A 5,883-nucleotide genomic window follows, 5' to 3' on the forward strand; every position below is an offset into this window, starting at 1 on the left:
TACATTTTGATCATGTGAGTTTCAAGAGCGATTCAAAGTGTGTATTAACATGTTTCCCCGTACAATGAAATTCTTATTTTGCTGTCCACACTGGATGCCACAAAAAACAAATGACAATAATTACAATCATTTAAAAAGTAATGAAGACAGTATTGGGCGTATTCACTAAAATCTGAAATAAATTCAATTCAATTCAATTAAACTTTATTTATATAGCGCAAATCACAACAAAGTCATCTCAAAGCACTTAACAAAAAATATAGAAAGAAAGAACCCAACAAGATCCACATGAACAAGAATTTAGCGTCAGTGGGACGAAAAAACTCTTTTTTATTGGAAGAAATCTCCAGCGGAGCCAGGTTCAGAGGTGGCAGCTATTCGATTTGACTGGTTGGGGTTAGTGAGCAGAAGGACAAACAGAAGAGGATAGAAGGATAGTCCATCCGAGTGTTTCAGACAAGTTGGGCCACGAACCATTGATCAGTTCATCCGACTGTAGGGGGGGTAAACCGGTTGCGTCCTTAAATCATTTGGTGATACAGTTTCCTCACCTGCTGCGAGGAATTCACTAAGATTGCAGCAATGATTAGTGTACGGGCAGAAGTAGTGGAGACTGCTCTTTTTAAATGAGAGTTTTGCTCGTTCAGTGTGCACAGGAGTGCACAGAAGCACACAATGACATTTGAGGAAGTTAAATTGGAGACAGATGGACTACTAGAAAGGTTACCTGGAGCCTTTTCTGTTCCATCTCCGCTGTGCTTTGTATCAACATTTACTGCAGCTGATCTCTGGGTGTGTTTGCACCTGCTTGTCTGTCGTACTCTTTTCCAGTGCAATAACAATCACCGCAAACAGTTCCAGATTTGATTAATTGCATTGCGCCCACTGCATTAACTTATTTGCATGTCCTCCTCCCATTTTTTTGCGCTCCTTAAGAGAACCGCCTATTTTACATATTAATCAGAGGGAAACGCGCTAAATGGATTGAGGGCGCATCCTGACACGATGAAAACGCGCAGTCCTGATTCCCTGGAGTTTGTACTCCTTATTAGCACGTGGAGTAACATTTGCACATGTTTCAATACCCCTAAACCTTTAATGAATCCGCCCCTATAAAGGTATGTACAAGTGTTACGTGCAGGCTGAGCCTGACAGGACTATAGGTTTTCTCTCCGTCTTGCAGTGACTAACGAGCAATTGGAGCCACCTGGTCAGGAGCTGCTGGGCTGCTGTTGGACTCCTCTGCTGTGGCTGCACCAATCATCTCTGGAGCCAGTCTTGATAAAGGACTGCCAGATTGGTGCTTTCTCTCTCTGTCTTGACACTGCATGAGCTGGTTTAGGAAATTTCTGTTGTTTGTTGTAAGGAGGTATGGGATTCAGGCAAGTTGGGTACATTTGCAGCACATAAATAACTTGGTGTCTATACACATTAAGTAAGAGGTTGGTGCCACCCACTGTACTTTTACTAAAACTCTTTATGTAGATTAGTTAGTCAGCCTTGTTAAGTTATTTTTCTTTCTGCTAAGATTAGAGAGGTTGGTAGGCTGGAGTTTTTTGTTAATTATATTGATTTGGCACAACCTATGGGTCCCTACCTCCTCCAAATGTTTATTTAAAAGTGCTCTACCAGTAAATAAAAAGCTTGTTTGCACTATTTTGTTGTGTTCTTTCAGTTGTGTTTTTTGTTCATTTATGGTCTACCTTTTTGTGGCCGTAACAACAAGGTAGAAAATATAGAAAAATGTGGCCTTCGGATTGGTAAAAAATCACATTTTTATGGCCCCCGCTGTGATAGTTTCCCATTTTTGTGCTACAGGAATCTTTGTAAGACAGGAAGAGGAAGTGGTGACATGAGTACAAATGTGATGTGCTGCTCGGTGAAAAGATGGACACTGGATAATATTAAACATTGACCTTTGTGGACATAATAATTTGATGCATTATTTCTAAAATGTTTTATTCCTCTGAGAGCACTCAATGTTTTCTTAATTAGGCCCGAGCGCCACAAGCTGGTGAAGTGCCTCTTGCGCTCACAGTGGCCACACTACGAGAGAAGGGGCGAAGTCTATGTGAACGCCACGTGCCCGTCAGTGACCAGCGACCCTTGTCATGTCGTGTACATACCCCCACGCTTTCGAAAATGTGTAATTCTTGGTACTCAAAAAAAGGGAAACATTGTTATTGTGCTGGAATATTTTTCCCAGTTGTCTGAACCAACTCACGGACTTTATACCCACTGAACCATTATGTAAAGTCTCAAAAGTTCGAACAAAATTCAAATGCGCGCCTCTCCAATTTCTGGTTATTTCTGATTTAAAAACTTAAAAAAATGCAAAAATCTGACACGCAAGCGCCCCCAAGTACACCAAAAATGCATTACGTGATAGGGATTGCCAAAAAAATTAATTCATCGTAGAATCATGAAAATTGACAGAAGTAGACCGAGACAAGTAAAAAATATCAAGACCATGCCAAAAAAACACACAAGTCCAGAATCTTGAATTGAAAATTGCAAAATTTGCTATTTCGCTCACGTATTTTGACGCATTTCTCCTAGAGCGTTTCACTAACGGGGTTCAAAATCACTGGAGATCATCTACAGAAGTGGGACACCGAAAGCTATCCATGGATTTTTTGATAACTTTTACGATGTTTGCAGGGCGGAGTCGTGAATTTTGGCCAAAAATGACAAAATTTTAAATTTTTGGAAAATGCTTCCATTTGCACATACAAACGCTGATTTGCTTCAAATGTGAATTAGGTATTAGTCTTCAAGTCAATGAGATGCATGCTTTATTTTCTATCATGTTATTTTGTATCTCGAAACTTTCTATTTTGTGTTAATAGGAAATTGGCTAAATCTCAAAAATTGTCAGCTCAAACTTTAACACACTCCTCGTGGAGCTACTTTTACTACTACTACAACTTCAACTCTAGCATTGTTCTTGGATGTGTTAGTACAACAGCGAAGGCAGCGCAGCAAAGGCGACACGGTAAAACGGCACGGCTAAGGCGGGGGCCAATTATCGCCGATGGTGGCTTTATTTGTTATTTATGACCTTATGATTGAAGTCATGTGATGTCCTTATTTTTCCTTTTCCTGCTCAGAGCAGAGCAAATGCTGACTCTTTAAAGGTCTGACTAATGTAGTGAAAGTGCAAGCTCATTGAATTTCTTCCTTGTGTGCATTTGATCACTGAGGTCACAGTGATCAGAGTTACTCAGCTAAAAACACCAGTATGTTAGCTTAGAGTTTCTCAACTAAGTATGCAATGGCACTACAGTGGGTACTTGAGAGAGGAAGAGTGGAAAATTAACAAATGAAAGCATTAAAAATGAGGTTTTATAATGTTTATTTTTAGTTTAAAATGATAATCACTCTTAATATAAGCAGCAACTCACAAAATAAGAGAAAATAATACTGAATAATAAAAAGAACAGAGGGGTATTTCAGAAAGAAGGTTCAACAAACTGAGTCTATTCATTAACTCTCCATTACAGCTGGTATGAAGTGGGTCAATCAACCCTGAGTTTGTAAACCTTGGGTTACTTACGTGCACGAACACGATAAAAAGCCATCATCAATGGTGCAAAGATAACCAATAATACCCAACTGAGGGGGATTGATAGGGCGTATTTTGTAGGGGGCGTGGTTTGTCACGACTGTGGCTGGAGCAAGATAACACGAACTACCATGGCAACCAGTAGGAAAAGAGTGATTTATTCACCCTGATGGGTGAAATAAGCAGGTGTTTGTGGAATATGAGCCTGTTATAAAGGTGCGTTCACACAGAACACCACTTCAGCGATTATAGTCGCATAAAATGCCTGTGATGAGTCGCGTGAACATTGTCTCGCTTTTTGGATGCTTCATTACTTCATCGCTGCATTGACGACAGGGGAATAATATGAATAGAATGTGCCTGCAGATTCGGGGCTGCTGCACTGAGAGGGCTGATCACTTCTCCGGCCGTACGTTTATAGCACTTTTCATAGACAGCTTCACTTGTAATTATGGATTAAATTATCAGCTTATGGGTTACTAAAGAATTAGTTTACTCAAAATATACTTAGAATTTAAAAGGTGTATTCAGGAAGTATGACACCTTCATTTGGCTTCGGTAAGTAGAGGAATTGTACAGCCCTCTCAATGCAGCCTCACGGTGCGTCATCAACCGCGTCATCGACCCGGAGGTCGCCATTTTGGAGGTATGCAGCCGGTTTACAAACAGCACACAAATGAGCAAATCCCGATATTTGAGAGAAAATGGCGATCTATTGCCGTGTTTTTGGCTGTACTAATCGGTAAGAACGTGAAAAACATGGAGTTTTATAGACTGCCAAAAGTTATAACAGATCAGGGAAGAACAATGTCTGCATTTTATAGTCAGTAGTTCTACATCAGGAGAGCAGTGACATGAGACTAGCTCACCATTGTTGAACCAGTTGTTATTGATGTATATGCAAACACTGCCGCCCTCATCTCCTGTCTTACATTTAAATCCAGCTTTGGGTAGTTCAGTTTGTTTTCCAGCGATGAACAAACTGAACACAGGATGGAAGGATTCGCTTTTAGCTTGGTTGCTAGCCCCGCTCCTGCTTCTGATCACACCGCTTACATGTCCTCTGCTGGTACGACGCTCCGCTGCTCCATGGGTCGCTGGATGTAGCCGGCGTGGCAGTCCGAGGATCGAGGTCCAGAGTAGTCACATCTAACGGACTATAACTGTTTGATTTGCCTGAATCTAAGATTGCCTGGTGGTCGTATACTATTTTACAGTAACTACGCTGCAGGTTCACTGTGAAATTATTAGAACTCACTAAGTTATATGCCGACATACAGTATATCTGTTGCTAACGGGAGCCTCTGTACCCACAGCCGACCTCCATACTTCTATAAGATTTTAGGTCTTTGCCGTGTAAGGGCTTGGTGAACTCCAGGTAGTTGATGATATCGGGATACATAATAGTCCAGATTTTTGTCTTGTAGATCCTGGTTCAGCTTTGCTAGCCACAAGCACCTCCTTTCCTCTGATAACTTCTGAGATTGTTCTCCCTGAATTGTGATGATTTTTGGCAATTTATAAAATTCCAAATGTGTCTCACTGTTTGACCGATTCGCACAGCCAAAAACACGGCAATAGTTCACCATTTCGTCTCGAAATTTGGGATTTTCTTGTCTGCGTGCTGTATGTAGACCTGCTGCTTTATCTCCAAAATGGTGACTTCCGCCGTGAAAACCCTCTATTTACAAGAGTTAAAAAACAAACTAATGGAAGACAATCCACAATGTTATTAAAAAAAAAAGCTGAAGTTTGAAAAAAACGTAAAGCAGCACATTATTTGTAATGATGTGAGCCACGTCTGTGGTGTGTGATGTTACTATAATGTGTGTCAGAGAAGAGGGTCAAGATAAATTAGAGTGTTCCTAGAAAAGCGGTTTCAAGTACGTGGAGCCAGGTATAAACCCAGGGTTTCTTAGACAAAACCTGCCAGTGAGCAGGTTCAGTTCCTGGATAATGTTACCATGGTGACAGACTCATAATAGAGCTTACTGTACCTCGCTTTCAGAAATGGGATACTCAGAGTTTCCCTCATTTGAGCCTGAACATACTCAGAGTTTGAACATAACCCGCTTTCTGGAATAGCCCTCTGAATTGTATTTATTTGCTTAAATACTGTGTGCAATATGATGTGAAACACATGTTTTATCTATCATGTACTTAAAAAGTGTATCTACTCTTGATGGAATTTTTAATAAAGAATTAAATTGAAATTATCAGCAAAAAGAGAGAGAGAGAGAGAGAGAAAGAAAGCACGCAGCTCCCTCCCTCCACATGTGACGTGGAATATCAAAGCCATAAGTGCAGTTCTACTACGA

Source organism: Gouania willdenowi, chromosome 6 (assembly GCF_900634775.1).
Source record: "Gouania willdenowi chromosome 6, fGouWil2.1, whole genome shotgun sequence".
In the NCBI taxonomy this organism is placed as follows: domain Eukaryota; kingdom Metazoa; phylum Chordata; class Actinopteri; order Blenniiformes; family Gobiesocidae; genus Gouania; species Gouania willdenowi.